Source organism: Bubalus bubalis, chromosome 14 (assembly GCF_019923935.1).
Source record: "Bubalus bubalis isolate 160015118507 breed Murrah chromosome 14, NDDB_SH_1, whole genome shotgun sequence".
Lineage (NCBI taxonomy): Eukaryota > Metazoa > Chordata > Mammalia > Artiodactyla > Bovidae > Bubalus > Bubalus bubalis.
Window position 1 is genome coordinate 51,785,264 of NC_059170.1, and position 11,853 is coordinate 51,797,116.

Below are 11,853 nucleotides of genomic sequence, written 5' to 3' on the forward strand. Positions count from 1 at the left end.
AAAATGATAATATCGAGTGTGATGGTAACATTGGGTCTGTTACATTGAGAACTCTGGCTGAAAAAGGCTGCTCTATACTGTGGGATCATCTAATGAAATTCATCTTGTGATATACCTTTTTGGTACTTAGGTAACAGAAATTTAGGATATAATCTAAAATAGACTTATTTTATTCTGAATTTTGTTGACCAGTAATAAGTCTTATAATAAAGCTTCTGTCCACATGTTTAATAGAAAGATATACTGAAGATAATCTAATCATGCTTTAATTCTTAAGTATATCCTTTAAAATTTTCCCCTCTAATATTAAGGTATATTGCTTTCCTGACCTGTTTTAAAGAGAATTTTAAATATGTGACTTTAAAAAAAAGGAATTTTTTGCTTGCTATAGATGTGTAGGTATAATTTTGGCTTTAATTGTTCTGTATTTTTTCCATTTATAGTTGACACGTAACTTTTCACTTTTTCAGAATTGCTTACTTTGTGTTATCACTTCCTCTTCAAATGATTTCATGTGGAAATTTGTAGTTCAGAATAGTTTTGCAAACTTACATCTTAGACAACTTGATTTTTAAAAGGTGCTATTTCTTTTATTACACTTTAATATTTTCTCTGTAATATTAGGTTACTAATTTTCAAAAATGCAATGTTCATTGTGTATTTATTTGACTTTGATTGTTTTTATCTTGAATTTTTATATGGAAGAAATTTTCAGGGACTTTTCCCCTTTGGTAACATAGTACAAGAAGTTCACATGCTTATCCTGTTAGATGCCTGTCTTATGAAAAGTATTTTCAGTCTTCTTCCTAAAATTTGCATTAATTCACCTTGTATGCCTAACCAGCAGATTTAATACTCTTTTTTTCCCCTTAAGTGATGGAATATCTTGAAGTAGCAATTGTGATCAACTTTAATAAAAATGCAATACATCAGACTATTCAGAGACTATGTTAATATGCTCAAAGTATGCCTAAACTTTAAATTTAGTTTATCTTCGGGATCTTTTATTTCAGCTAATTCTCAGCCATCTTTTGTGTAGAAAATAAAGTGCTTAAATGGTAATTTGATTGCAATAGGGAGAAATATTTGAAAGTCCTTTGCACTTGTCTCCTGTGATAGAATCTTCTTTAGAAAATCTCCAAAAGCCACTATAACATTCCTTTGAGTATGCACATCAGGCTTGAATCAAATAGATTTTGAATTCAGTCCTGAAGATTTTGGATTTGACAAACCATATACCAAGAAATTTTGATGCTAGTAACTTCCAATGGGATTTGACATTCCTTACAATTCTAGTTTTAAATTTTTCATAGCTTTATAGTTTAATATATCACACAATAATAGATATAATATGCATTTAAAAATTTTTCCACAGTCTTTTTTTTTTTTAACTTTTCATGGTTCTCAATTTGTTATTTTTGTTGTTGTTCTTTGGCTATATCATGTGGCATGTGGGATCTTAATTCCCCAACCAGGGATTGAACCTGCATCCCCTATAGTGGAAGCACAGATTCCACACAGATTCTTAACCATTGGACTGCCAGGGAAGTACCTCAGTTTGATATTAATAAAGCAACTTCCCTAATAGTTATAACTTAATGAAAATGCCAAAATAAATATTAAAAAGTCACTTTTCACCAAAGGCTTTTGTTCTTTGACATCTGTAGGATCTCAGAAACATTACATCTTCAGATTGTTAAGCATCTAATTATTATGCCACTATCTCATGGTTTCTGGTGATATATTACAGAAGTGATATAAGATTGTGCAGTAATCCATTCCCCTCCTCTCTGCCCCGAAGAATATTTGTGCTCATTGTGTGCCAAGGACTGTTTTAGGGAATTAACATCTTCCTCCTAGCATACGTCTGTCTATCCAACATACACTGTGAACCTCTGACGTAATTACTAGGTCAGATTGGTTAGAAAATCACAGTGTGAAATGATTACTTGTGCTTTAACAAAATTGGGTGCATAGGTAACCTGATGTGGCAGAGTTTATTGGCTTTTTAAAAACTTTGAATGTATGTTGACGTATAGCTGATTAACTAGGTTGTGATAGTTTCAGGTGGACAGCAGAGGGACTCAGCCATACATAAATATGTATCCTTTCTCCCCACCCAGATGTGGCAAGGTTCTTTGTTACTCATGTGTATAAGTGTATCAGACTGCCATTAAATAGGTAATATTCTGGTTTAAATTTATTTTCAAACCCTTACAGATATGCAACTGTTAAATCATCAAGGTGCAACACTGAAGGAAGAATAACTGTAAGAAGCAAGATTTAAATGAATGTATAAAATGTAGACGTATTTTCCATTAATATATACATAGATCTGGAATATACATATATATACACGATAAAAAGAGCAACATAGTTTTGTAATTCCAATATGAAGGCATTAAATGAAATTGAAAATTCAGTTTGTTTAGTCTAAATTTATGAAACAGATAGACATTTGTTGTTCCTCCAGACTGGAAGCTTAAAAATATGTTCTTAAAATTTTATCTTTTTTTCTAGTGTTCCTTTTCCAGCTTTTAAAAATATATGGTTCACTTTTTGTTTTGAAAGAACTTCAAATTTACAAGAAAGTTGCAAGAATGCTAGTCTTCACTTGAATCCCTACTTGTTAACATTTTGTGATTTTGCTGTAACATTCTATTTGAAATATTTTGTGAACCATTTCTTCAGTGTATGATCTTAAGAACAAGGGCATTCTCTTAAACAGCCACAGTACAATGACCCAAATGAGGAAATTAAAACTGACAGAATATCTAAACTACGAAGTGAAAGTGAAGTTATTTTAGTCGTGTCCGACTCTGCAGTCCCATGGAGCCTGCTAGGCTCCTCTGTCCATGGGATTCTCCAGGCAAGAATACCGGAGTGAGTTGCCATTTCCTTCTCCAGGGGTTCTTCCCAACCTGGGGATTGAACCCAGGTCTCTTGCATTGCAGGCGAATTCTTGACTCTCAGAGCCACCAGGGAAGCCTAACTCAACTACAGTCCTTCAAATACCAAGAGGGAAGTTCTGAACATATGTTGTGGGTCAAGAGCCCATCCAGGTTCAGGCACTTCCTTTAGTTGTCGTCTCTTCTTGTCTGTAATGATTCCTTGGTTTTTCTTCATTTCATGGTTTTAACATTTTCAACAGTACAGGACAGTTGTTTTGGAGCAAGTCTCTCGGTTTGGGTTTGTTTGATATTTCCTCATGACTAGCTTTAATTTATGCACTCTTCCACAGGAATATTGATTTGTCCCATTTACTGGTGATACTGACTTTGATGTTTTACGTGATTTGTTTTTTCATATTTTGGTTGCAGAGTAACACATAGGTCTTTTTGGTCTAATTCACTGGAGTTTGGCTTTGAAATGTGGCATTGGGAGTTTTTTTTTAACCTGATTAATATGCCTTGCTCTGATACATGGAGATTGATGTCTTTTTAAGGGATTAAAAAGTGCTAAATGATTTTTACACATGGAATTTCCAGGCGTTTTATGAATTCAAACTTTATGTTGATGTTTAAGCTCCTAGACTGCAAAACTCTGTGATTAATTAATATACTTTGGTTTTGCTTCAAGTTCTTAACTACAGTTTCTGTTCTACTTTACTGTATACTCTCACTGTGATATTCTGCTTTACCAAAATGATACATAATGCAAGATTGAGCATGCTCTGAAAGTACATTTTAGGGTCTTCTTGGAGGTACAGTGGTTAAGACTCCAAGCTTCCACTGCCAGAGGCACAGGTTCAATCCCTGGTTGGGGAACTAAGATCCCACATGCCATGCAGCGAGACTAAAACATTAAAAAAAATTTTTTAATACATTTTATTTCTTAATTTAGGGTATTGCCTTTCCCCTATATTTTAAAATGTCATTTGTCACCTCAAGAAGATGCCATCTATGTACCAGGAAGATGGTCTTTGTCATATTGAATCTGCCAGTGCCTTGATCTTTTGATTTTCTAACCTCCAGAACTGTGAGAAATAAATGTCTAGGATATAATAAATAAATAAATAAAATGTCATTTGTACAACTTGAAAATTAAAATTGTTCTTTAAATCCACTTAACATTTTGTGGATTTTACTTTTAGGATTAAGACTGTAGAAAAGATTTTGACCACAGCTTCTATAAGAGTGATCCTAGGACCCCAGACCCCCTGCCTTAGAGATTCTGCATCAGTGGCTTGGTAACTGAGAAATCTGCATTTTTTGCAAGGACCTGGGCAGCTTGATATAGGCAGTTTAGAGGTTCCACTATCCATTTGAGAAACACTGCCTTAGAGAAATACCAGGGGGCCGAGAAAGGTGACTTCTTACAAGTGCCGTATTTCATGTACTTACATAACTGAAAAAAATCAGCATTGCTACATTGTTCTATTGTCTCTCACCAAAATGAACACCATAGGTTTAAGTTTATATAGATGAAAAGCTTGATATTTGCATAGTGTGAGATAGTAAGACATTTTGTATGTGTTTTTAAAGTATGTATTATTTTATAGCCATGCAATTGATCTGTCTGTTCACTTAAGTAGTGTAGAGCATAGAGAACAGTATTAAAATCTAGAGTGATAATCAGGTTATTTATTGTACTGAATTTAATCTTATGAAATAAGTGGACATCATGACACTTAGATTTTAGTTTAGTAGTATTGTTCATTGAACAACTTCTAGTCTCTTTTGGTAATTAAAGACACACGCCTCTTAGAAAGGAATATATTCAAGATTTTGAAAAACATATGTGTTACTGTTTTTGAGAAATATGCACAATAGAAAGCAATTATAATTTGCCTGAGTGATTTATAATTTAATCATCACTTGAGTAAAATAGGTTTGTGGTTAAATGAATATGCTACGACTAGTTTTATTGAGTATACTTTAACTGAACTTTATTAAAAACTTTACAAAAGAAATTAATCTTAAGAACTGAGGAAATGGAAAGACTAATTTACATTAAATTTACTCAAGAAGGAAAAAAAAATGACTTAAACAGTTTTCACCTGGGAAAATGTTGATTTTTAGCATCAAATATTTTTTTTCAAAGGTACAACTTTGTGACTTTTATGCATAAGCATTTGCTCTAAAATCTAGTATTACTTTTTGATTTCAATTCCAAAATGAACTTATATAAGATAATTTATATAAAAGCTTATTTTTATCATTAAAATGTATCACATTTTTTAATTGAAATTTACAAATTTCAGGATAATTTTTTTTTTCTGCAGAAGAGTTGATACTATATGTAGTAGGCAGTGTGAACTAACAATGTGATAGGTAACAACAAAGTTAGGTATGAGCATAAGGTAGCAAAAAAGGCCTATAAAAACAGGTTTGTGAAAATGTTGGTTATTTTACAGGTTGTACATATTCATAGTTATGAAGCATTTTTGGCCCTGAAAAATCCTTATTGTATATTCTGCTTATGGAATTATATACTTTATGTAAATGCATTCAGATAGTTTTTGAAGAAGTATTTTAAAATATTTCCTGTGATTTAACTTTAAATGCTTGTATACCTTGAAAACACTTCCTGAGTTTGCTTATTTTTTGTGTTTTAAAAATTAAATTTATTTTTGGTTTTTAAAAATTGAAGTATAGTTGGTATACAATATTGTGTAGGTTTCAAGTGTACAGCACAGTGATTCACAGTTGTGTTATATATATATATATATATATATGGTGAAGGGAATGGCAACCCATTGCTTGTCTGAAATTCCCAAGACAGCTATTCTTGTCTGGAAAATCCCATGCACAGAGGCACCTGGATCCCTACAGTACATGGGATCCCAAAGAGTTGGATACAACTAACACACACACACACACACACACACATTTTTTTTCCTTATAGGTTATTACAAAATATTAAGTATAGTTCTCTGTTCTATACATTAGGTCCTTGTTTGTTATCTATTTTATATATCATAGAACAGTTTGCTTATTTTAAAATACGTGTTTTGTTCAGTAAACATTAAAAGAAGAAATCATTACCACATTTATTTTGAACTTCTGTGGGGTTAAGGCTGAGTTGTTTTAGTACTAATTCTAGTCGTGTAGTGAATAAAATGGATTCATCACAAGCTATAAATATTTATTTAGGGGTAAATTGTCCACAGATATATTTCCTGACAAATACTAACAAAATAAAGTTATAAGCAATACCATAGGTTATTATCATTCAGTTCAGTTCAGTCACTCAGTCGTGTCCGACTGTGCGACCCCATGAATCGCAGTATGCCAGGCCTCCCTGTCCATCACCAACTCCTGAAGTTCACCCAGACTCACATCCATCGAGTCAGTGATGCCATCCAGCCATCTCATCCCCTGTTGTCCCCTTCTCCTCCTGCCCCCAATCCCTCTCAGCATCAGAGTCTTTTCCAATGAGTCAACTCTTCGCATGAGGTAGCCAAAGTACTGGAGTTTAGCTTTAGCGTCATTCCTTCCAAAGAAATCCCAGGGCTGATCTCCTTCAGAATGGTCTGGTTGGATCTCCTTGCAGTCCAAGGGACTCTCAAGAGTCTTCTCTTATTATTAGATATTTAAAAATTCTCTAATCAGCTATTTTCAGCAATAGAATGGTGACAGGTATAATGGTTAAGACCTGGAGCCTGGGAGTGAGACCTGTGCTAAATTTGGGGAAATACTTAATTTTCTTAAGCTCCAGAGTCCTCTTCTGTAAAATGGGGTGAGAAATTGCTTGAGATACAAATGAGATAACATCTACAACTACATAGCACAGAGCTTGGCAAATAGAAATAATCAATGCTAATTGGAATTAATGACAATGTGCTTCTAATGGTTTTATAACAACTATAATGTGCCAGGTGAAATTTCTGGTGTCATATCAAACTCACTCACTTCTGAGGTAGAATTTAATATCATATCCAGCGAATTGTTTTGGTGGAATTTTCTTTTTCTATATTTTTTCTATTTTTATCCTTTTGAATGAAGGCTTCTAGTTAGCTATTTTCCTTATCTTGAATTAGAAGAGAAGGCTAGGGCTTCCCTGGTGGCTCAGTGGTAAAGAATTCACCTGCCAGTACAGGAGACATGGGTTCAATCTCTGGTCCACAAGGATCCCATATGCTGTGGATCACCTAAGTCCATACATGAGCCCACATGCCACAGCTACTGAAGCCTGTGTGCCCTAGAGTCTGAGCTCATCAACAGGAGAAGCCACCGCATTGAGAAGCCTGCACATGGCAATGGAGAGTAGTCCCCACTCACTGCAACTAGAGGAAGGCCCACACAGCAACGAAGAGCCAGCACAGCCAATAAATAAAATTATTTAATTTTCAAAAAAAGGAGAAGATTATAGTTTCATTTAGCAGGAGAACAGTGGAAAGGAGCAACCTAGGCATTATCTCTTTTAGGATATATGTGGTATTCTGATTGGCAAGCCTTTTAATAGTGAATATTTCCAATTACGCAGAAGTTGTAGTGAGATATTTTCCAGCCAACCTGGCCCTCTGGCATCACTCACAGGAGCAGGGGGAGAGGAGGTGAGCTTTGAGTCACTGACAGGAGGCCCTGTGCTGAAAGGATGTGAGCACTGTCCTTACAACAGAAGATCTTTTTAGAGAATTCTCTTGTGTCAGCATATTACTAATAATTGGGGCTTTCCTGGTGGCTCAGATGGTAAAGAATGTGCCTGCAATATGGGAGACCTGGGTTCGATCCCTGGGTTGGGAAGATCCCCTGGAGAAGGGAATGGGCAATCAACTCCAGTATTCTTGCCTAGAGAATCCCATGGACAGAGGAGCCTGGCGGGCTAAAGTCCATGGGGTCACAAAGAGTTGGACATGACTGAGCAAGGCACAGTATATGCTTAGGGCCCAACCAGTACAGCGGAGTAGTTGACGAGCATAGACTGTGAGATGAGTGGTGGGTTTAGGTCCCAGCTGACTGGCCTATGGCCCTTTCTCCTATTTCCACAGCAGTAAAATAGGATAATAGTAGTTGCTATCTCATAGGGTTATTGTGAGGATGAAATATTAATATGTTAACTATATGCAAAGAGTCAGATATGACTGAGTGACACTTTGACTTTATATGTATGGTATTAATCAAAGGATGTAAAAGTATTATAGGTTTCTCAAATGAAGAGTTCCTTCATCAGAATAAGATGAAATAATTTTGTTCAGAAATGCTTCATTAATCTGCTGTTTTTAGCAATAAAATGATTTTCCAGAAACCTTCAGCAACCCCATTAAAAAAATAGGTATATAAAAAAATAGGTATAAATCTCTGACATCCTAAGTGGTGTGCAGAATCTAGATTATACATTATCTTCTTTCATTTCTAATTTGAAAAACTAGATGACCACATTGGTTAGAGTTGACTGAAGTCATATGGTCCAACTGTTATGGTTTCAGATAAGTCAAGTTCACGGGTTTTGTAAGGAACATTGTAGCTTCTATTGGCTGTTCAGAAAGATCAAAATCCAGGCAATACAGAGTGACTCACAGTGAGAAAGTATGTCTCTTCACTTTTCCCTTTTGTTCCAATACTTTAGGCATACATAATAGCTTGGTATCTTTTAGACCTTTATAAAACACATATTTATTTTTTCTCTTCACCTTTACATGCAAACACACACAGACACATACACAAATTGTTACATAAATGGAAACAGTTTAAACATTTTATATGATTTTGCTCACATGTCTTGGAGATTTCATGTGTATACATATGTGCATATGCATGCTACTTCTTAATATATGATGGACATTTTTGTTTATAATTTATAATTATCGATAAGTCCAGAAAATAACAAGATGATAATGATGATAATTGTAATATCAATGTATAATAGGTATATATAATATTTATTGACACTTATATACCAGACCATTTATCTCACTTAATAAGCAAATGAGGTAAGCATGTTTTAATACATACTTTATCAATGAAGGATCAGACTTACAGAAGTTAAGTAAGAGTCTCAAGGACTTTTGGACCTTTGTACAGATGTATTCACGTAAGAGAGATTCCTCAGTGTAAAATTGTTATGTTAAAGAGAATACCCATTTTAAATTCTGATTGATGCTACTAAATTGTGTTCCAAAAATTTTATATCAATTTAATCCCAATAGCAAGGTATGGGAGCACCTGTTTCTTCATATTCTTACACTAAATACTGCAAATCTTTTCATTTTTTCCCATTTATATTTACCCAGTTATTTAAATTGAGTGTGTTTTCATGTATTTATTAGTTATTTGTATTTTTTTCTGGAATTGCCCTCCCATATTGTTTGCCCACACTTTTGTTGAATTGTTAGTCGTTTTTATTGATTTGTATACATATAGTATATATCTGTGCATTCTTTGTCACATGTGTTTCTGTGGTACACTTATGTTTAGTTTGTTTATGATGGCTTTTGTCTTACAGGAGATTTAAATTTTCAGGTACAAGATCTGCCAAAGTTTCCCCTGGTTTTATGTTTTGCTTAAAAAGACCTAGACATCTCAAAATCTTAAGTAATTTTCTTATCCTTCTATGGCTTGTGTAACTTTCTTTCCATTTGAAATTTTGAGTGTTACGGTATGGGGTAGGGTAAGAACTAATTTACTTTTACCTTTTATGAATCTCAAATTGTTCTAACAAGAATAATTTGAACAAGACATTCTTCTCACCAAAGTGGGATGCCTGTGTATATGTCAGGGAAACATTTTATTTCTGCTTTACTTGAATATACATTACTGTTATGAGATGAAAGGAAAGACCTTTTTTAAAAATGAGATTATTTATTTATTTTGCTGTGCCAAGTCTTAGTTGTGGCATGTGGGATTAAGTTCCCCAACCAGGGATGAAAACCTAGGACCCCTGCGTTGGGAACATGGAGTCCTAGCCACTGGACCACCAGTGAAGTCTCTTGGTATTTTTTTTAAACTTTATATTTTTTATTGGAGTATAGCTAATTTTAAAAGTGATTTCCCAGGTGGCTCAGTGGTAAAGAATCCGCCTGTCAACACAGGAGACACAGGAGATGCTTGTTCGATCCCTGGGTCAGGAAGATACCCTGGAGGAGGAAACGGCAACCCACTCTGGGATAATTCCATGGACAGAGGAGCCTGGTGGGCTATAGTCTAAATAATAAAATAATAAAGTAGTTGCTCAGTCATGTCTGACTGTTTGCAGTTCCATGGACTGTAGCCTGCCAGGCTCTCCTGTCCTTGGGGATTCTCCAGGCAAGAATACTGGAGTGGGTTGCCATATTCTTCTCTAGAGGATCTTCCCAACCCAGGGATCGAACCCAGGTCTCCCACATTACAGGTGGATTCTTTACTGCCTGAGCCACCAGGGATGTCTGTGGGGTCACAAAGAGTTGGACACAACTAAGCACACAATGACACTCACAGCCGATTAACCAATGTTGTGATAGTTTCAGGTGGACAGAAACGAACTCATACATACATATGCATGTATCCATTCTCCTACAAATTCCTCCTCCTTTTTTTTTTAACTAAGGAATATGATTTAAAAAATCAAGTTCCTATCATGTAAAAATCCTCCAGGATGTATTGTTAATGTGGACTAGTGTGTGTAAGAGGAATTTGTAGGAGAATGGATACATGCATATGTATCCATTATGTGACCCAGGCTGTCACATAACACTGAGCAGAGATGGGAAAGACTCTTGAACTTATCACAGGTGGAGGTGATTTGTGTGTTTTGGGTCCCATTCTTTTCTCTATTTTTGTCTCCATGTCTCTTCAAGTACAAGCATGGGTCTACTTAAACTCTGAAATTGAAATATTTGTTTGGCAGAGTTATGTTTTATGCTATTAACTAGAAATGCCCTGGGCCCGTACCACCTGGGGGAGCCTCAACAGACACTCCACTGACTGGAGCCAGTCTTGTGATGGTGTGGCTGGTCCAAGGCTTGTGGTTCTTGATATGATTGCAAGACACACCTCAGCAACAACCACCAGGGAACTTGGAAAGGCAAGGTTTGTGACTCACAAGTCTCTGTGGATTACACAGACACATCCCAGGGCCACATAGCAAGATTGTGGGGAGAGAAGGAGAGCTAACTTGGGTTCTGCCTTTACTGGGGTCAAGGATGCGATATCTAAGGTTTCTTGGGTTCACTCTTTATAGGTGAATTTAAAACATAAGAGCAGGAATTGAAGTGCAGAAAGGGGGAAAGTGGGATCACTCAAGTATCATCAGTTATCTAGGTTATCCAGGGCTTTTGTGAAGGGGGACTTCACGACTAGGGGTGCCTGACCCTTTGTCCTGTTGTGCATCTGGCAGTGTGTTTATTTGAGATAGATGTCTCTGAAATAGATGCTTCAGCAATCAGAAGCTTAATGTCAGGCACTTATTACAATAAAAAAAATCTTACACTACAAGATGGAATAGGAAAAGCCCATTATGATACTTATTGATTAATTTGTCTCCTTGTAAGGGCAGGCCTCAGAAATAGTGCTTTTGGGGGGCCATTTGTGAATCTAAAAAGGAAGAGCCACCTATGTTCTAAAATCTCTTACCTTTTTGTGGGATAAACAGCATTTTAATCTAAAACTAGTCATATTGCAGAAGTTTTTTTTTTTTTTTTAATTAAGGAATATGATTTAAAAAATCAAGTTCCTACCATGTAAAAATCCTCCAGGATGTATTGTTAATGTGGACTAGTGTGTGTAAGATGCATATTTTGTTTAAAAAGTGGGAAGAGGAGAAACATAATGTATATTTGTATGTATAGATAGAAACTCGAGGAAGATATCTTACAAAATACGAATGATTTTTACCTATTTGGGACAGAGATGGGAGTGGAATTGGCCAGATGTGGGGAAAAAAACATGAGAGGAAGCTTCTTGCTGGTGACAGTTTTAAGCTTTCCAGTTTCTG